The sequence below is a fragment of the Ambystoma mexicanum genome, chromosome 1q (genome assembly GCF_040938575.1).
Source record: "Ambystoma mexicanum isolate Mex_15411 chromosome 1q, UKY_AmexF1_1, whole genome shotgun sequence".
Lineage (NCBI taxonomy): Eukaryota > Metazoa > Chordata > Amphibia > Caudata > Ambystomatidae > Ambystoma > Ambystoma mexicanum.
The window spans coordinates 1251111842-1251134095 of NC_090922.1; the positions used below are offsets into that span (position 1 = coordinate 1251111842).

General features: G+C 44.0%; 1 long non-coding RNA gene across 1 annotated transcript in view; it reads right to left on the bottom strand.

Moving 5' to 3' along the window:
• Positions 1-494: 494 nt before the first annotated feature.
• Positions 495-22254, bottom strand: part of LOC138545404 (uncharacterized) — a 137284-nt gene continuing 115524 nt past the window's right edge. The window contains exon 2 of the long non-coding RNA XR_011290814.1: positions 495-3693. This is a non-coding gene — a long non-coding RNA (uncharacterized lncRNA). The remainder of the gene's footprint in view (positions 3694-22254) is intronic.

A 22254-nucleotide genomic window follows, 5' to 3' on the forward strand; every position in this document is an offset into this window, starting at 1 on the left:
TTGTTGAACTTTACATGCATACTAAAATGTAGTCAGCCAGTCCATAATGTCATTCTTTTCCTCACACACACTGAGGATGCAGATCCTTAGGAAACCTTGGATGAGAGGAGGACCAAGACCCATATCCAGGACCCTTGGATCCATTGGCAACCTGAAGCTTGGCCATTTTCAACTGGTGATCCCCGTCTTTCTGTTTGTTTTTCTGCCTGCTCTATCTTCGGTTTGGCCTTGTTAAATTCAAGCTCCTTCTACCTAAACAGCAGTTCTTGTTTCTTGAATTCAAGTATGTCTTCACTTTCAGCACTGGCAGAGGAAACATTAGACATTACATCCTCCAAATTCCCATGGTCTCTATGAATCAGTGCAGCGGCATAACTACCAGATCCTTCTGCACTGTCATCAGAAGCTATGGCACTAAGCTAGGCCGTAAAGACCCCCCGCATATGGAAACTAAGGCACAATCACCATATACTAGTGTTACGACAGACACGAGGTTTGATTTTCCAAGTACTATGGTTTATTGCAAAGTATGCAGAGTCGGCCAACTGAGACTTACGTCCCGCAACGTGTGTCACCCAGACCTCGTGAGACAAAAGAGAGCGAGCAAGAGAGCGAGCATCGCTCAAGCGGTCACATATATACAAACATACAATCTTTGAAGGCACATCAAACCGCCCATAATGTATCTTCTAGAGCTAGAGTTCGGTGATTGACAATCATGACAAATATGACACATTATGACAAGTCTCTTATTCAATCTAATTATACTTATTTTAGCAACAGTTGCAGAGACAGTTCTTTGTTATGGAGAACATAAAGCACTTGTTCAGCAGGGGTTTCATGTTTGCGAGAAAGATACATTCCATAGCACATTATCTACCCATTTCTATTTGTAAACTAGGGATCAGCCTGTTCTGAGGCAGATCCGCGAAGGAGGACCGCTAGAAGAGTATAATTCATGCTTTAACTGCCTATTGCTACAGCTTTAGTGAGACAGGCCGGCACCTGGGCCGCTGATTAAATGGCGTTTCTGCTTGCCTCCAAGCATTCCTGTCTGGGTTGATCTTTCAACATGCAGGCTGTGGCCTCGCACCGTGTATGAGCTTTCAGAATAAAATACATTTTGCAAAGCATTTGACAGAAAGGGAAAATAAAGCAAATGGCGGATGTTACACAAAATGGACGCCATGTGGTTATACTGATGATTCTGTGTTTGCAATGGTTGTCACATGATACGATTGGTTTCCGGCCAACATAATATACATAATATACATGGGTTGGGTCGTTTCTGGACTAACAAACCCTCCTATTGGCTGTAAACCAAGAGCATCATCCATACATCTCATCCTCATCTGACCATTTATCTAATTCTGAACTATGCATGCTACTATAATCGTCATCTTCAACATTAATTGACATGAATTCCTTGATTGTTTCAATTTCGTGATTTACACCCTTATTTAATATGGGAGTGTGTTTCGTTTTCATTGCGTGTACACATTCATTTGTAATTTCAGAGCAAAAAAAGATTGGCAGGCAGTGTATGCAACAACAGCAGAACATGACAATTGTATTGCAATTAGTTTCTATCCTCATGAACGCAGTAGTTCCCAAAACCATGTGCTTATGTTCAGATTCCAACCACCTGTGGGGACATGAATATCAGAACTCAGGACGTGCAGTTTCTTGATCACTTCAAAAATCATAGGGGAGGAGTCACTTACGAATACACAGCACGCTGATCCCACGATTTTGCACACACACCCACGATCAGCCAAAATTATATCAAGAGCCATTCTATTCTGAAGTGTCATTAATCTAACTGCTTTCTCTTCTAGAGTTATGTTATAGAGTATATCGGTAGTTCCATTTATCGTCCATTCTAACACCCTGGACAGTGTCCTTATATTCCATGAATGTATTGCTTGCCCCCAAAATGGTATTAATGACTTTACTATGTCTCCTGCAATCAGTGCTGTATCATCCCACCGTGGCCTAGATCTGGATAGTTTGGATATGTCTGAAGATTTGGAAAGGAATACACCAGGGAAAAGAATTAGTAACATGTCCCTCCCCAATTTCTAGGTAACCAGGGATAAGCATGTTCCCCACATATAAAATAAACAGGTTCACCTACATATATTGGTTCTTCTTCTTTTTCAAGCACTGAAGTATTCATACATCTAGTAAATGTTCCCACCAAATAGGAACCCTTTTTCTGCAAGCAAAATGGGACAGTACGTGGACTGTAATTAATAGTATAGGAGGGAGGCACAATATCCTTATTCTCTATGTGAGCCATGTTGAAAGTGATTACAGAGGATTTGTAAGGGACAAAGAGCCTATCTACCTGTTTTGCCATCGGTTTTATTACTCTCGCCCTGTTAAATATGGAACAACCCACTGGTTCCATTATCACTTTTTTAAACTCACCTATGTTTGTTCCATCCAATTGACCAGTATCACTCTTATTCCATTTCCCGTAAAATAGTGCACTCAATGATCCATAACATGCCGTATTAAGTGGTAAAGGCTGCACATTCCAACCCATTCCTTTTCCGCCATGCTGCGGTAAATGGGAGCAGACCCAGAAGTTGGACCTATTCAGAATAGCATGAGTCATATTCATAATCAAAAGCAGTGTATTATTATCATACCCTCTTCTGTGTCGCTCTTCTTGTGAGGGGAAAGTATAAGAGAGCACATTTACCGGGCTGCTTGTGACAGGAGCATTGGTAGCAGGCAAAAGAGAGCTTAAAGCATGCACAGTTTCCAAATACCAAAATATTGGGACCAATGTAATCAATATGCAAAGTGGTATCATAATTATTAGCATATGTTTCCCAAAACAAATTCTTCTGGGCACTCATTTAGTCTCTATTTCTATAATATCATCAGAGTTGGTGCAGGAGGGAGCAGGAGTAAGTGTAGGCATTGTCTGCAATGTTTATCTCGACAATGTTCATAACGAAGAAATTCTTCACAGCAGCACACGTTTAAACAGCAAAGCGTTCAAGTAGCAGCAAGGCGTTCAGACCAGTTCAGGTTAGCAAGCTTATGTGGTTTTGCACAGTGCTCCAAAAAGGCCAGAGCAAGCATCAATTGTGTTGGTACAATATGCCTCCCCACTTCGATTCCACTTCATCCGTGTTGGGAACAGAGGCAAAACAAACACGCAGATCATTTCCCGCTTTGAGAACGTAAGTTGTACCTTATTGCTCCAGGTACCGTATGATCAATGAACAATACACTCTAATTTCCGGATGCAGAATCAGTGCCAGCCTGCGATGCAATGAGTGATGCTGCAGCAGTAGTTGGACAATGCTGAGGCACCTTTGGCCTTTCGATCTTTGTTGCAATCTCCCCAGGCCCTTTCTCGGGCTTAGGAAGCACCTCTGGTAGAGAACTGGCGATTGTATCTTTGTGATCGAGTGCAGCTGTTTCTCTCTCGGCGTTCGGATCAGGCGGCTCTTTCAAAGGGAACGGAATTCTTTTCGTATGCATGGCATGGATCCATGACTTGCCACCATCCACTCGGACTGCAGTCTGTGTTGCCAGGAGGACCTGATAAGGCCACTTCCAGCGTAGTGCAAGTGAAGATTTTCATTCAAAGTTCTTGGTGAGGATCCAATCTCCAGGCTGCAGACAATGCCATGGGCCTGTATATCTGACAGGAAGAGCCTCCTGCACCTGCTGATAAATTAAACACAAGTTTTGAGTTAACAGTTTACAGTAAGTAATGAGCAAAGGGTGTTCAATCTCTCTTAGACGCTTAGGCTGTGGGGTGCTCCAAACATTCTCTGGTCTCCCATGACGATTTCATACAGGGAGAGTCCAGTGTTTGCCTGCACAGATATTCCCATACACAATAAGGCTAATGGCAATGCATCAGGCCACTTCAACTGACTCCCTGTACATATTTTACTGAGCTTATTCTTCAAAATACCGTTTGGCGTTCCACAAGACCGGCACTCATCGGGTGTCTGGCTCAGTGGAATCTCTTATCAATCTGGAGGCCTGCACAAATCTGTAGTATCACGGCTGCAATAAAATGCAGGCCATTATCTGACCATATGACACGTGACAAGCCAAAACGGGAAAAATACTCTTTTAGCATCACTTTCGCTGTGCTCATTGCTGTACAATCTTTTAGGGGATAGGCCTCCACCCATTTGCTAAATGCACAGACCACTACAAGGACGTACTTGTAATTTTGACACCTTTCCATTTCTATAAAATCAAAATGGATCACTTCAAATGGCATAGAGAGGGCGCCAAAACTACCCACTGGAGTCGCTGTTCCTTTTCCAATGTTATGTTGCAAACAAGTCATGCAGTTTTGAACTAGCCTGTCAGCAGTTTTTCTAATGTGCGGATTCTGCCATACTGTGTCTAGATGCTGAATGATTTTCTTAGCAATATGTGTGTTGGGCTATGGGACATAGTGACCATCGCTGTTACATAGGCATTTGGCAACATCCATTTTTTATTCTTTTTGTACACCCAGCAACCTTCTATGTCTTATTCTGTTGTACCCTCAGACCATGCTTTTATTTCATCTGCAGTTGCTTCTGTTTGCATCTCTTTAACTGTGGCAATTCCATTTTCTACCATGGAGGGTACCACTTTTGACCTCTCAATATACATTTTTGCATGTAAATCTGTGGCAGTTTCTTTCGCAATTTTGTCTGCAAATGCATTTCCCTTCCATGCGTTAGATACAACTTTTTTATGCGCTTCGCATTTCATTATTGCTAATTGTTTTGGAAGCACAAGGGCCGACAACAATCTTACTGTCAAAGTGCCATTTTGGATCTTGGTTCCGGTGGATGTCAGAAAACCCCTTTCAGCCCATAGTCGACCAAAATTGTGTACCACCCCAAATGCGTACTGACTGTCAATATATATGTTTACATTTAAGTTTTCAGAAATTTCACATGCTCTGGTTAACGCCATTATCTCTGCAGCCTGTGCTGAATTGTATGGGATTCTTTTGTTTTCTACGATATTCAGTGTCGTGATGGCATATGCAGCCATTGATGTACCATTGGGTAATTTGAAACAAGAACCGTCACAAAACATTTCTCCATCTGGCTCTTTCTGTGGGGTATCTGTTAGATCAATTCTTCCTTTCGTTTCTTGTTCAGTAACCATTTAACAATCATGGGGGAATTCTTTTTCACCCGTTCTTTCATTGGGAGGAGGCATTAACTCAGCTGGATTCAAAGCGCAACACCTCATAATTTGAATATGCGGTGCAAATAGAACTATTTCATACCTTGTCAGCCTGGCTGATGTAAGGTGTTGCGTCTGCGTTCTATTTAAAAGAACTTTTACTGCGTGGGGCACCATGACGGTTAAAGTGTGACCTAAAACCACACCCTCGGTTTGTTTTACTGATGCGGCAGCCGCAGCAACAGCTTGTAAACAGCGCCACAACGCGCATGCAACAGGATCCAGCGTGGAAGAAAAATAACCGCATGGTCTATTTCTCCCTCCTTGTTCCTGGGTCAAAACAGCCAAAGCACAACTATAGTTTCCATGCACAAATAATTTGAAACTCTTGTCATAATTTGGTGTGCCCAAAACCGGAGCTGAACACAATGCAGCTTTGAGCAGCTCAAATGCTTCTTGACATTCCATGCTCCATGGCAAAGGCATGGCAACATCCTTCCTTGTCAGTGCCACTATTGGTTTCACAATCATGGCGAAATTCGCTATCCACTGCCTAAAATATGAAGCCATGCCAATTATAGCCCTGACTTATTTCTGCATTTTTGGAATAGGCATACCAAAGATGCTTTCTATCCTTTCTGGTGTCAATCTTCTTCCCTCCTTCAAAAGGAGGTAGCCCAAATAGGCCACTTCCTTTCGAAAATACTGGAATTTTTTTAATTACGCTTTGTGTTCATGTGCTGCTAAATGTGTCAATAGTGTAACTGTGCTCTCTTTACAAATGTCTTCTCTGTCTGCCGCAATCAGTAAATCATCAATGTACTGTAACAATACACAACCTGTTGGTAACTCTAGCATGTCTAGTTGGTCTTTTAATGCTCTAAAAGTAAATACTTGGACTTTCAGTATAACCTTGCGGAATTCTTGTGAATGTAAATGAACGTCCTCCTAGAGTAAAAGAAAATAAATATCTGCTATCTGGATGTACTGGAACGCTGATAAACGCATTATTCAAATCAATAACACTAAAATATGATGCAGATGCTGGAATCATAGTCAAAATTGTAGTCACATCCGGGACTAATAGAAATTGTGGATCAACAACTTTATTCAATCCGCGCAAATCAATTATGAAACGGTACGGTATGTCATTACCTCCTTTCTTATAAACCGGAAGAATTGGACTATTGCAAGTGCTACCTGAAATCTCTTCAATTACGTTTCTGTTAATCAAATCAGAAACAATGCAATTCAATGCTTTCTCCCGCTCTGTCGAAATCTTATACTGTGGAATATGTGGCAATGTAATACCTTCTTTTAAGACAATTTTTACTGGCTCTACTTTTAAACAACCAATATCGTTATCATTCACTGCCCATATACAAGTTGGTACTCTACTCAATTCAGTCGGTAATGGTTTAGATAAAAATTGTGATACAGGAGTATTTTGTGGTGATATTGTCAAAAACACTCCATCCGGAGAACAATGAATAACCGCATTCAATTTATTCAATAAATTTAAACCCAACAAATTTTCACCGCAATTTTTTGTCAAAAGAAATGGGCAAGACTCCGTGAATGGACCTAGTGTTATAGGAACTGACTGTGACACTGGACTAATTACTGGTGTACCTGCGAACCCTACTGAGACATTATTTTGCCCTGACAGTGGTATAGCTGGAACCTGGTGATGGTAAATTGAACATTTCTGTGCACCTGTGTCCACTAGAAAAATGTGCTCACTATACCCAACCTTCATTTTTACGTAGGGCCCTTTCTGGTCTACGGGAATAGATACTGGTTCCAACCCCTGTCTTGGGCTGTCCTAGTAAAACAATACATCATCAGATGTAAAGTCGCCAGTGTAATATGCATTGGACTGATTAGCAAAAACATTTCCATTCCCCGTGCTATTCTGCTGTTGCTGGTTTTGTTTCTGATTCTAGTTGTGATTACCCTGGTTGTTCTGAACTTGTGGCGCTCTTTGGTTTCTATTCTGTCCTTGTATTCCCGGGCGGCCTCTATTCTGTCTTCTCGGGAAAGTCCCATTCCGATTCTGTATCTGCTGGCACTGTGCTTGCCAATGGCCTTCTTGTCTACAATAGGCACATTGATTAATCCCAATTGGACCTCCATGCATGTTGGAAAATGTAGCTCTTGTTTGTGCGTTCCGGCTACCTCTGCTATTGTTCGCTATTTGTTGCATTAAAACCCTTGTTTTTAAATTCCCTTTGTCCCTTATCTCTTTCCCCTTCTCTGCATTTACTCTATTCTCATAATATTGGGTCATGTGTAATACTTCACTCTGTGATTTTGCTTGCCGTGCACTTTCAGATGTCATTATGAAATTTTGGATTTTCAGTAACAACCCACGCACAAACTTATCAACAAACAACCTCTTCCCGGGTTCAGTACTCAAATCTTGCCCACTGAAATCTGCAAATATTTCTTCAAATTGATTAAAATAATCTGTCACAGCTTCATCTTTACCCTGTAAGCGAGCCGTTAATTTATCCCAAACAATTCTTTTCTCAGGTATCAAAATGTTCAATTTCTGTACTATTCGCGCTGGTAAGGCCAACATGACCGGAAGCGGTTTTTCGCCAGCTTTTCTCTCTGTATCAATTCTAGCTAAATTCTCCCATGTATCCCCCAATATATCTATGTCATTTATATTCCTAACCTGTTTCCATATGTCTACAGGAGGAATCACAGGGAACAATAGATCAATATCACTCATTATAAAAACAGAGGAATTCAAACAGACTCAATTTCCATATAGAATCCCGCTGGATTTTTCCTAGAATCAGGGATCGTCTGCTTAATATTATTTACCTCCTGTCTAGGAAAAGGGACATGCACAAATTGTGCTGTATAATGGGCTTCTTTTGTGTGCGCGTCAGTCGTTGCAGTGGCAGCAATCTCTACTTTCAGGAAAAATGTTTGGGGCCCTTCTCTCATAGGCAATTGCAAAGTAGGTGATTCTACATCTGTTCATTTGCTAAGCAATAAAGCTAAATTGAGAGAAAAGGCAATCAATCCAGTTTCAGATAAATATGCTCTTTTGTATATCGTCATCAAATCAGCGGGACAACATACTTTCTTCTTCAAACACTCATCTTCCAAATACTCGACCATTACCGGAAATACCTTTCTCTGCATCTCTAGTGTATACTGACTAAACGTATCGTGCACTTCTATTGTGGAAATGGTGGCATCCGTAATCCATCTAAGCGCCTCTCGCGTACACATTTTCACCACTTCACTAACAGGTTTTAACAGCGGCAAGAATCGTAGCTGGACATATGGAACTACTTGCTGTTTACCTCTTTTCATTATTGCTTCATTCAATTGATCAAGCTCGTTTCTAAACACAAATAGCCGGCCTACATGTTCTTGTTCTTCTGACGCATTATCCCGTAAACGAGAAAAAACATTTAGTCAACTTTTTCCATTTCTCCACAAGATACTCCCCCATGAGTTCTAACAATACCGCTGTTCGCCAAGCCTCTTATAATCACACATGGAATTCTACACAGCTCCCTCATCGTTACCTTCAATATACGTTTCTGCCCAATCTCTCAGCTTCTCTTTCCTCTCTTTACTAACCATACTACGAGTTACTCTAGTGCTTCCTTGTGGCGCAGGCCCCACCTCTGCAAAACTGCCTGCCAAGGCGGCTGTCAATTCACGCTCTGTCGGCAGTAGAGGAAATTATGTCACAGGCACTGGGGGAGATGGTGCAGATGGAACAACTTGGGGGGGTTGCAATTGCGGTGGAGCAGCAATGGGGTAAATACTACTTTGAGGACGTTAATTTCTTCGTTCATTCAGAATTTTGTTTATTAATTCATCTGATGTATTTGTTGTGGATATATTGCCCTGTCCATTCTTCTAAGACCCTCTGTCAGTTTATGCTCATCAAGTTCTAGTGCTTTCTCTGCATTTGATTTATGTCTGCGCGCATGTTTCTCCCTACTTCTCAGATGGAGGTTTGCTTCTTTCCTCCAGTCTCTCACGACATCGAATGCCAATGGGCGTGATTTCTTGCGTAGCAATACTGATTCTAAGTGTTCTATACATGCCAATTCAAAACTCCCATCCTTAGGCCACTGCAAGTCTGATATATGTCTGGTCTGCTTATGCCAAATCGCAATAAACATTATTGCCCCTACTCCATACTTCACATACATTTCAAATGCTGGCGACCCTGCGGGTGGCGCAACCTGGCCAGTTTCCAAAGATTGTCTACCGCAGTGGGAAAATCCCACTAGGCAGGAAGACAAACTCCCATAATTAGTCCTTACTCATTTCTTACCCTGGACGTTTGATCTTGCAAGAGCAACTCTCAATCAATATCAGGGTGATTAAGAATCGGGGCACGACTCACCTGATCAATCAATTCGTCACTCAAGACGTAATTCGTCCGTATACAGACGCAACCAAGAATCGTCGTGACTGCGTATCTGGCTCAATCTGCCTCATTTCAGGACCCTCGCCTCGATGCTCTCTGGACGCTGCTCGTCGACCAGGGACCGGCTGTGTGCAGATCTGCAAAGGAGTCTCTCATCACTTTTACAGGGGCGCCCCGAACACCTTTCAATCTTGACTCTTTTTGAGAAAAATCGACCTTTACTAAAACCTTCATAACTTCTAAACCGTTCATGCTAGGAATGAAATGTAAGTGTCAAATTGAAGCTAACATCCTCAGCATTTCAAGTTAACTGATAGTTTTGCCACAATCATGCTTAACACGCGCGTAAATGTTTGCCGCGATTCTGCATTTGGCTCAATTTCACCACATGTAAAATAGCTATTTCTTTGCATTCAACCTCTGAATTCAGTTTCCTATCTGCCTGCCATTAAATCATCATTGTTAGTGTCTACCTGGAACTATCCAAAGCGGCTCCCACTAGTTCTGAATCCTATTTAGCGAATTAAAAGTCATTTTCAGTGTTTTCCCTATTCATTTAAAATCACATTCAAAAGCATTCGACCTGTTTTAAAAACATTCCTGTTTTTCTCTAAGCTTGCTGGGGGGAATTGGCATTGAAACTGCATTTGTTGAGTGTTTATTCCTGAAAACTGTTTTCTCTCCTTACATCTCTATATTGTATATTAAGTGGGATTGAGTAGTATCAGGGAGAAAGAGTGATTACATTGTATTTGATTGAATTCATATAAAGTATTATTCTGTGCTGCATTAATTTCCTATCATTGCATTTCATAGAACCCCCACAAAGTTTTATTCTATGCTACATTATTCTTCTCATCCATACTCCTATTGATTAAAGAGATTGTTGATTGTAATATTACCCAAAGCTGATCATTGTATAAATATTAATAGTGATATCTAGATATTGTTCAAATTCATAAAAGTGTGATATATATATTGTTCAATTCATAAAATAAATCTTTTAACTTTGCAAAACAACCTACTTCTTGGTTCAGTGAGACCGGGGGGATTCAAAGAGAGGGGCGTGATATAAGGGTACATCGTTCAGAAATAAAAGAACTTTAGATATAAAAATATAAAAATAAGGATTCTAGCTGGGCATCACACGCTAGGCATTGACTTAGGTGGAGTGCTGGGTTGAAACCACTTACAGATTGGGGATCTCTGAATTAGAAATCAAGGGATTTCTGAATTAGAAATACCAGTTGTGACAGCTTAATACAGTGTGCTAACTGACAGGGTACATAAATCCTGTTGGGATACCACGCTGTGTTACACTGTGAAAAGCACCCCTCAAAAGGGAACGCTCTAAGGAAACGGTCTGTTTTGCAAAAATAAAATAAACTTCTGTAAGTCAGGAAGGAAATCAATATTTCCAGAATGGCGACTTTGGTAGAGAAGAATATGGCTAGAGAATGTGTGGTTGCAGGCAATCACACAACAGATCACTGCAACAGGGATAGATATATGGCAAGATCAGGGTCCGTTACACATGGCCCTGAGTGAACTATATATGGCCACTAAGGCAAAGGAAGAACAAAACAAGATTGCCAAAATAGCGGCACATCTATACCTATCGGAGCCATACAGGATAAATATGCTGAAGGCCAAGATCTGGCAAGTAAGCAACTGCAGGCATTAGGAAATGCCCAAACTGATCTGGACTCTACTGAGCAGAGGATGCAGAGGAGCAAGGAGTCTGAAAATGAAAGTAGGCAGTATATAGTCAAAATAATAGAGGACATGGGTATCCTGCAGCAGGAAAAGGCAGAAACAGGATACCAGAATTCTGGCCTTGCAGAAGGGGTACCAAGAAAGTTTGGACTCTCTACTGCAGATCCAGAAAAAGCTGGAACAACAGATACATTTCAACAGGGCATGCACAGAGCAGGTAGCCACACTGCAAAGCCAACTAGACAGAGAGAAAGAGGAGAGCAATAAATTAAGCCTTAAATACCTGGATACCCAGGCAAAATTTGACGAAGAGCGCCAGAAAGCTGGTGCGCTTCAAAGACAGAGGGACGACCTGGCGGCACAGAGGCAGGCTCTTGCTCAGGAAAGGGACATCTTAGGCCAGGAAGTCCGTCATTTAAAAGAGAAAGTGGAAGAAAATCAGCTGGCCCTCCAGGGACTGGGTGACCTCCAAAAAGACCATCAAAAATTGTTAGAGCACACCAGGAGGGTGAAGGAGGCTCTAGCAAGGAAGGACCAGGCCAGTGTAGACAGGACTCAGGAGGTAACCCTCCTGCAGCAAAGACTGGCCCAGTATTCAAAAACAACCCAGGAAGCACAGAGAGAAAATGAGGCTCTCTGTGAGAACAATGACAGGCTCCACAGACCGGTAGCCATACAAGAGAGATTGATAGAGACTAGTAAGGCCTTGATTGAGGAACAGAAAGCTCAGGTTCTTGCATGGCAACAGGGAGCAGGGGCTGATAGAGATGAGGTTCGCTGGGAAAGGGAAACACCTGAGCATAACCTCAGGAACCCTAGTACCAGAGGCCTTCACCTCTTCCAATCCCTGGACTCTGCCACCCCCATGTCCACTGGCGCATATGAGCCCAGGGCCACGGGGTTGGCAGATTTCAATCCAATCAGAAATATGGGGCTCCTAGAGCAGCACCTCCCAGGAATGGATGGGCGGGCATCTGGGTATGGGTTCCCAAGTACTCTGAAATTTAGTGGGGAACTCCATGAGAGTAGGCCCACTAAGGGAATCCTGAAAACCTCTGCCCAGCTAGGACAGTGGGGGGGTACCCATCAAATCCTGGGAGCAAGGAGGAATCAGAAGACTCCTCTGAGCGCCCCAGGACACAGGAGACTAGGTCCCCACATTCTGCCAGCCATTCCCAGGCTTGCAGAATCCAGGAAAACCTAGAAGACCAGACGGGCACCTCTGGGAGCAGTGCCTCTGAGTCAGAGGAGGTGTGGACCAGGGTTACCCTAACTAAGAAGGCAATAAGGCAAAAAGGGCCTTGCTTAAGGACCCCTTAAAGCAAATCAAAGCGATAAGGAGTGTCATCACGCCCTATCATAAGAACGCTAAATATTCTTTTTGGGAGCACTTAGAGCTCTATGAGCAGATGATGGAAACTTTCATTTGAAGGACAGCCAGAGCTGTATTCAATATGTGAAATGGACCTTCTCACCAGAATACTCCAGCTTCTTTGCGGGGCTGGAGGACCAAAAACATTCTAGGTGGTCCACCTATAGGGCGGCCATCTTGAAGCATTTTTCTGTGCATAGAAATCCTCAGGAGGCTCGCAAGGCAGCTTACAACTTGCAATGTGGGGAGGATCAGGCCCCACAAGAATTTGTGCAGGTATTAAAGCGTGCCTTTGCGCAGACCACCAGAAGGGTGCGCACGGACAGCAAAGAATTTGTCAATACTTTTTTCCACGCTCTACCAAAGTACATCATGACCCAGCTAGTGAGAGATTTTCATGAGAAAAGATCACTAGACTGGGTCATTGAACAGGCCACCCGAATCTATGAGCTGCAAAAGCCCATAGAAAACAAGAATAATGCTAAAAGCCCCAAAACAACCAACACCGCTGCTGCTGCTAAGGTGGCAGAGGTGAAGGTTGCCCCCATTTTAGATTTGGAGATGGGGGCCTAAAAACCCGCCTGCACAGCAGAATAATCCTAAACCCAGAAGGCCCTCGGGCCAGTCACAGAGAGGGAGCCAAGGAGGTAGTCCCACAAATGGGATCCCTCACTCCCCTGACTATATAAGTCCCCTCTATAAGGGGAACAGAGCCATCCTGGGTTATGTGTGGACTCCTCCAGCCCAAGTGGGGGGAATCCAACCAAGCAGCCAACCCAGGGAACCTCCCTCCTCACTTCCCACAGGAGGGCAGCAATCCCCCAAATCCTGGACAGAACTTCTTCCCCAGGTACCCACAAAACTTTCAACCTCAGAACAATCCATCCTTCTTTCCCCACTTTCCTGAGCCCAGACAACCCAATCCGGGAGAGGGGAGGCCAAGGATGGAGGGGTACCCACATTTTCCAAACCCGGGGTATTTTCAGAGAAGAGATAGCTACCCTTCTCGGGATCAGCCCAGGGGAGAAATGAGAACCCTGTATCAGCCTGAGCGGGTGTCACAGCTAGAGCGCCAGGTCCAAAACATGGCCCAGGATCTGGGTCGCATGCTGAGGGCTCAACAGAACCCTCAGATGAGCATGCCGGCGCAGAATGCATCAAACTCCGGACCTGGTGCTCCAGAGCAATGATGGGGGCATCCCAGGGAGGAGGCACAAGGGGAAGGGGGTGTAAAGCCTTGGAGGAAGCTTCCTTCCCTACTTGTAAAAAGCCCCTGGAAACCCAGGAACCGGAACCAAAATCTCCTGCCCCTGAAAGTCTGCCACCCAAGGAGCAGAGGGGGGGTAGGAGAAACAAAGAACCCAAACAGACCCATTTTGTGGAGGAGGTACAAATCTTCCAATTTGAAGGAGAGGGATCCTCAGAGGATCCTGGGAAAAGGATCTTCTCCTTCAGAGATGGGGGTACTCCTCCCAAAGAAAAATGGGTCCCAAAGGATTCAAATCCAGACTGGGGAGATGCTGGGACTGAGCTAGCGCAGCCCATCCTCCAACCCCAGAACCAACAACATGAAAATCCCCTGGTTCAAACCCATCCTGGTGACTGCCTCCAAAAAGAGGGGTGGGGGCGGCCCAGAACCGGAACCAGGGGAACCCAAAACTTCTCCCATATCTAGTTGTCACCTTCTCTTTTCAGATTCCCTAGTCTCTCCACAGAATTCTGCCTAAATCACCTCCTTATCAGTGTCCAAAACTAGAAAACTAACCCACCAGTTGTCCAAAAATGTACATTATCTGTGCCCCCGTGCAGAGAAGGAGGGATGATTCTATGCCCCGGTCCAAATACAGGGGCAGGGTACAATTTTGGCACTGGTGGACACTGGATCCCAAGCTACCCTTCTGTCCAAAAAGGCCTTTGATAAACTGAATTCAGGAAGGGGGGAGAATTATCAAATTCCTCTCACCCTTCTTCCTGGACAACATCAGAACTTTGACGGGAAGGAAATTCCCATCGAGGGGACTGCGGATTTGGACATTAAAATTGGGCGACACAAGGTGAAGCACCCGGTCATAGTTGTGACTCCAGAGGGAACCCCTTGTTTACTAGGGAAAGACCTCCTGCGAAGGTTGTCACTCCTAATAGATTGCATAAACAAGGTCCTCTGACCCAGACTAACCGACCGATAAAATTAAAACAGAATGTCAACCATGTTAGTTTAAACGGCACCTGCCACATGGTGGAACAAAAATCTGATCAAGCAGAATTTCACTTCCAGAACAACCCAATACCAGACTTGACAGTAATAGCAGTAGGACAACAAACTGGTGATGGGGGGGTCCTCTCTATTTCTGAAAATGAACCTTCCTTCCAGTCTAAGGTGGCATTCCACACTGGAAGGAAACACTCTGAAATTCTTTAGCATACCACAATCAGACATTCTCACTCCTATAGTCCAGAAAGATGAGAAATCAGCTCAGAGCCTGGCTGATATTCAGCAAATTGGAGAGCAGTTGTTCATCCCTATTCAGTTAAATGAAGGGAAGGACTCTGTTCTCGCCCGAGTGTGTGTGAACAACGGTAAGAGCTTCATCAGCAAAGCCATGTTCCACCAACTCCCAAAAGATCCAGCCATTCCCACATTCAAACTGATAGACAAATGGGAAATGGATCTGGAAACACCCAATTCCAGACATCTCCTGCCAAGCAGGTGTATGCTAAAAATCTCCAAGGGCAACAAGAGCATAGTCCACAATTGTTGGGTCATGCGAGACGTCATTGCAGCCTTTTATTTAGGCAGTGACATTCTCAATCGCTTTGCCATTAGTTTGGACCTAATAAACTTCAAAGCTTGGTCCCGATTAGCGGATAATCGCATGGGCTTTGATGATCCAGAGAAAGCATTTAGGTCAGCTCAACTGCTGCCTTATGCAGTTGAAATTCAGATTGGAGAGGAAGTCACCATCCCAGAAAGGACCTGACAATTCTCCCTGGAAGTGAAAGTTAAAAGAGGACAGAAATTGAAAAACCCTGATGCCTATGTTCATCTAAATGCTTCTCTCCAACAGCAAGGGTTGGGGGTTAACCCAACACCACCAGTCAATATAGAACACAACACCATTCCAATAGAGGTGGATAACAGCGACTTAAAGAGTATCACTCTGGCCGCAGGCACCATTTTTGGAATGGTGGTTGATGACCGACATTTTTCCATAGATTTAGGAAATGAACTGTTAGGACCAATCCCCAAGGACTGTTTTGACAGGGACAGTGATGACAACACAACACCAGACAGGATCTTTACCCGGCATGGGAGGAACTTCCTGGTGTACACTTCCTGCCCTTATGGTAAGGAAGTTGTGACCTGTGACTTCAGGAGGGATGAGGTGATTTTCCAAGTCCGTGAGGACTCCCTTCCCCACCTGAAGCCACCAGTCCAAATCAGCACTCTGACCAGGGACTTCTCCACCCAGCTGGAGGAGGCCGCTGAGATAGCAAAACCAGAAGTCTTTCCAGGCTTCAGGCAGATGGTTGAAGAGAGAGTCAACCTAGCTGATGCCTGTGAGACTCTGGAGCAAAGGCAAAAACTGAAACAAGTCTTCTTGGATTTTCAAGATCTCTTTGCGGTGGACTCATATGACTGTGGTCGCACCGACATCCACACAACAACAATTCCCACGGACCCTGGCATGACTCCAGTGTTTGTGAAGCAATATCGCTTGCCTCTCGCATCAATAGAGTCCCTTACTGAAATAATTAAGAACCTTGGGTCCTGTGGGATAATCCGTCCAGTCCACAGCACCTTCAATAATCGGGTGTTGGGGATATTGAAGCCAAACAGCCAGTGGAGACTCTGCGCCAACCTTAGCGAGCTCAACAAACGGGTCCATACTTCCCGATGGCCACTTCCCTACATTGACCAAGGGCTGGCCCAGATCCAGGGGTCACAGGTATTCACTGCAATAGACCTGACCAATTGATAGTGGACTGTACCTGTCAGTAGGGAGGACCAATACAAGCTGGCCTTCACCTTCGGGGGGCAGCAGTACACATGAACCCGGACTCCCTTCAGATACATCAACTCCGGCAATTAATTGAACATTTTTCTACATAAGGCAATGCCCTACCTGGGTGAGAGGGGTAACCTGGCCTATGTAGATGATGTTCTCATCAAAAGATCAACTGTGGAGGAACACATAGCGAAGATCCGTTATGTTCTGACCCATTTGAGGGCAGCCAGAGCAAAACTTTCCTTTCAAAAGGCACAGTGGTGTAGAGCCCGTGTACATTTCTTGGGGCATGAGATTACTCCTCAGGGTCTCTGTCCCTGTGAAAAGAAAGTGGAAGCACTTCAGAAATTGAAAGACCCCACAACCCTGCGGGAACTAAGGAGCCTCCTTGGACTGACTAATTACAGTAGAAAGTTCATTGAGGACTACGCAGAGATCACAAGACCCCTGATTCATCTTTTGAAGGGGGGGTCAAGTGGGAGTGGAGTCCAGAACAAGCCGAGGCAGTAAGACAACTCAAAAGAAGCCTCTCACAAGCGCCTTTCCTAGCTTACCCTGACAAAAACAAGGAGTTTTTCTTGGAGACGGGGTTCTCTGATATATGCTTGACTGCAGTATTATAGCAAAAGCATGACAAGGTCAATAAAGTAATCTCCTATGCGAGTAAAACTTTATCCTCTGTGGAGGAAAAATTCAACGATTGTGAGAAGGCACTCCTGGCAACGGCATGGGCATTGAAGAATTACCGCCCGTTTATCCAGGGGGTACATATCATAGTGGAGACTCCACACCAGCCTCTGCAATATCTCCAAAGTGACAGAATCTGGGCTGGAAATGTGAGTAATTCTCGAATTACTTCCTGGATTCTGTCAATGCAACACTTTCCTGTGGAGGTCAGATATGGCCAAAACAAGAAGAGTCCCTTCGCGCAAGGTCTGGCTGACTTGCATGATTGTACCAGAGAAAACTGTCTCGAGGACGAGAGTCTAAAAATCAAGGACAGCATGGAGGCCTACCTCAATTCCCCACACAAAGTCTTTGAAGAAGACAAGTGTGAGGGATGCCCACTGTATATGTGGATGGATGCTCCTACCATGTTGACAACAACGGGGAAAAGGAACTTGTGGCCGGCGTAGGAAAGGCATGGCTGAATGAGACCCCAGAACCCTCCGCTGGGTACAAGAATGGTCCCCGAAGTAGTCAAGTGACAGAGTTGATGGCTGTGCATCAAGCCATCCTCACTGCTGTCCAACATCAACTCCACGAACTGGTCATAATCACAGTTTCGGATTATGTACGGAACAAGTTCGTGGATCCCCTGGTTAACTGGAAAACCAGAGGCATGTTATGTGCTAACAACAAACCCTTGAAACACGGGAAATTAATCCAAAATATTGATGATCTGGTCACTTCGAATGGGATGACCATCTACTGGAAAAAGATCAAGGGTTATTCCAAAGTAGAGGGACCAGACAAAACTGGCAATGACTTAGCTGATCAGCTGGCCAAAACCGGAGCCATCCAAGGGGATCTACTAGAGATCGAGTCCCTGTTGGGGGAGATCCAGGTCACTGCTATCACTAGGTCCCAGACAAATGCTCACAATGAACTCTCAACTGCACAATGGAGTAAGGAGACCCCAGATCCTGATTTGATTACGGCTCAAAAAGGGATCCAATAATTGGTAAGTTTTATCAACACATTGAGGACCCTGAAAACTTTCCCATGACGGATACCGATTACATAGGGAAAGAGGACCTCAGAGTGTGTTTATGAAATGTCCAAAAATGTTCTGAATCCAAGACAGTTTGTTGGTTAGGAGATCCCTAGCTGGCCATGATCAGTGGATGGTCCCTACCTCATTCGGAAGCCTGATGTTAAGTCACGCCCATGATGCGGCCACAGCCGGTCATAGGGGGTTTCATACAACATTTGAAATCTTAAGAGAGGTTGCATACTGGCCACACATGGGGCAGGACCTCGACCAATACTTGAAGGGGTGTCTTGTGTGTGCACAATTTCAGCCAACATCCCTCACACACTGTGCACCTCTCCAAAAGAGGGGGATGACACTGCCTTGGTCAGGTTTACAGGTCGACTATATCGGGCCCTTCATTCACTCCTCTAAGGGGAACAAGTACATGTTGACCGTTGCATGCTTATTACTAAATGGGTGGAATGTCTCCCGGCCCCAAACTGCAAGGCAGAAACAGCAGCTGCCCTGATGATCAACCACATCTTTTCGCGTTTTGGACTACCCCAAAGGATCGAGTCAGATCGAGGTAGCCATTTCACTACCGAAGTAATGACAAAGATGTGGGAGATACTGGGGGTCAAAAGGAAGCTACACATTGCTTACCGGCCAGCCTCTAGTGGTGCAGTAGAGAGATACAACAAAACAATTGTGAGCATATTAAAAACGTTTGTGGCAGATCTGGGCCAGGTTGGGATATTCGATGACCTCTTGTCCTAATGGCCATCAGATCTACCCCTTCATCGGCAAATAAAATGTCACCATTTGAGCTGATGACTGGACGCAAGATGGTGCTTTCCCAGCATCTGCTCTACAGAACCCAAGAGCAGACATTGATCAATGCCTCCACAACTCATGAGTATGTTGAAAATCTAAGAAAACACCTTCAACATGCTTTTGCCTATGCTCCGTGAAATCTAGAGAGATCTGCAGACAGCATGAAGACCCACTATGACTTAAAGACTACCAGAAAAGAATACAATGTAGGAGACCGGGTCTACTTATACAATTTCTAAAGGAACCAGGCCAAACAGCGCACATTTTTGCCTTCCTGGAGGGGTCCTTTTGAAATTGTAGTTAAAATCTCACCAGTCGCCTAGAAAATCTGCATCCCCAAAGGCAGTTTGGCAGAGGGGGAAGATAAGTGGGTCCATATTAACCAACTAAAGTGTTGCCATCCTAGGCACACCCTGCAGCAACTGGAGGAGTCTTCCTTAACCCCAGAGGGGGTCACTCCAGCTCCCTAGAATTCCAACTATAAAATATTCCATATATAGTCAATAGCTTACTATAGAAAAATGTGTCCTGATTTATCAAAAGGTATGTGTCCGCCCCACTACATTAATAGTGGTGGGTAATTGTCTACAAATATGGTTTTGCTTTGTCATCCTAGGATTGGAAACCATGGAGACTAAGACCGAGGAGGACTACCCAGGGACCGGGAGCAAAGATCCAAGGGGCCCGGAGTATCGCTCAATACTCACATCAGGACTGGGCGAGGAGAATTGGTCGATCCACCCCTGATGCAGAAAAAGATGATGAACTTTGCCATTTTGGAACCAAAAGAAATTAGATTGACATCCCAGTCTTGCGACTTCCCATTGATGGATGATCAATGCCAAATCGCTAGAGGGGGCTTGTGGGATGTTCTAACCCACTAGTCTATGCCCTGCAACATCACTGTGTGCTGTTCATCAAAAAAACAGAACCTGCCGCCGAAAAGCCTTAAGTGCGCTGGAAAACCTGAAAAATAGGCCGCCAATCCATTTTGCCTATGTCAGCGATAACACAGGAGACCACTGCCAAAACCTATCATTGGGCTGCCCACAGAGTAAAATTAAACTACTTGAAAAAGCAGTGCTGCATTGCAAGGGAAACCCATAACTGCTTTAAAAAACCATTTTTCCTTGGCTGTGGAAAGTGCAAAAATCATGGTTCTCAAACATCACAAAAGATCCAACATCCTTGTTGGGTGTTAAACATCACTTTATTTAAATAATTTACCTAAGCACAATGTCAGCAAAAGCACATTTCATCATAAGAAAATCCACATTCAAAGGTGCTTGCTTGGAAAAATATGTCAGTTATGGGCGCAGTACCGCAGCTCGCCTGTATCAGAAGCTGGCATTTACTTATACTGTCATTTAAATCTTGTACATTAAAATCAAAGTATGGAAAAGAAGAGACTTCCTATTAAAGCAATATAGGTTGTACAATTCAATCTCCATGTTTTAGAAAGGCTGGAATTAAGAGATTTGTGGCTATATTTGTAAAAATGTAATTTGTATTTTAGAAAAAGACCATTTTAAACAGGGTTTCAAAAATGAGCTAAAGCCAGCCACACTGGACTTCAAAGACATTCCACAACTTCTCCCAAACAAAAGAATCTTCCCCCCTGCTTTCTGCTGAGGAACTGGCAGGGAGGTGTTAATGGAGGTGGGAGGAGGACTTTAGCCTGTTGCTCTGACTCCCTTGAATGAAAGGAAATGCAAATTTCCATGTCAACAGAAACCAGCTGCTGCCAGGAAGAGGCTCAGGTTGCTCTGGCCCAGCCAAAACCTTGGGGGCGGGTCTAGACTGAAATGTGTATCTGGAGCAGTAGAAAATATATTTTTGAGAAAAAGACTCATAGAAAACTGTGACAAACTGGTAAAAATTTTAAATGTATAGGTTGTTAAAATGAAAATGTGGCTCACAGTTTAAAACTACTCTGGAATTTGTGCGATGTTCAGAGACTGAACCACGAAAATGTTGATATTGTAGCAATTGTGATAATGCTAGGAATATGAAAATGTACAGGATGGTGCCCAGGTGTTATGCGCATGTATGTGGAAACATTTGTACAATTCTGACACTGGGTAACCAACCAAAAGCGTGAAAAACTGTCATTTGTGAACCGAAACTCTTAAGAAGATGGGACTTGGACAGACACGTGCCTTATTTAATTTGGGATGTATATATGTATTATTAGCAAGTTGGTGATATTGTAAATATGCTTTATATGAAAAATAGATTTTCTGTGTAAAAACAAAGGGGAGGTTTTTTCCCTGGACCATAAACACAGCATCATCATGACACATCATGACACTCTGTTTCCTTCTCAAATCTAAAGAGAGGGAATACTTTGACCAATCAGTTTCCTAGAGGGTGGGCATAGTATAATCAGCCTATCCACCCCCTTGGGAAATATATAAATAGGGACTGTTGAGGACCTAGAGAGGCACACACATTCACCCATCAACTGATTTACTGGCGAAGCACTCTTCAGGAAGAACCGAGATCCAGACTCCAGAACTCTGAAAGCAGAAGGCCCAATCCAAAGCTGAACCCTTCTCAACTGGCCTTTAGAATCTTGCAACCTGATTTTACTCCCAGACTTGCAAGGGACACAACAGATTCAACAGCCGGGCTGTGCTGTTTTTCTGGTACTTGCCAAGAACTCTTTCTAGAACCCAGAGATCCAAACCAGTAGAGCAGAGCTGTAACCCAGAACCAACCCGTCAGATCCAGAACAAGAGGCCGTGCAGAGACAGAGTGCCATGCTGAGAGCAGAACTAGGTGCCCTGAATCCTGTCCGGTGGTGAGCAGGTTCCAGTCCAAAACCTTTGACCAGATCTTTGACGGGCCTATTCCAAACCATAGTTGTGAGTATTTAGCATAGAATTGTCCATAGCCAATGTCTTATCCTTAAGGAATCCTATCCAACCCATTCTATCATATCCAGACTGCATTGTAGAATTTCTTTTGTCTGTCCTGAATCCTTCTCTCATCCATATAGTCCTGTGATAATTGTAATGATAATCATCTTTGCGTTAAT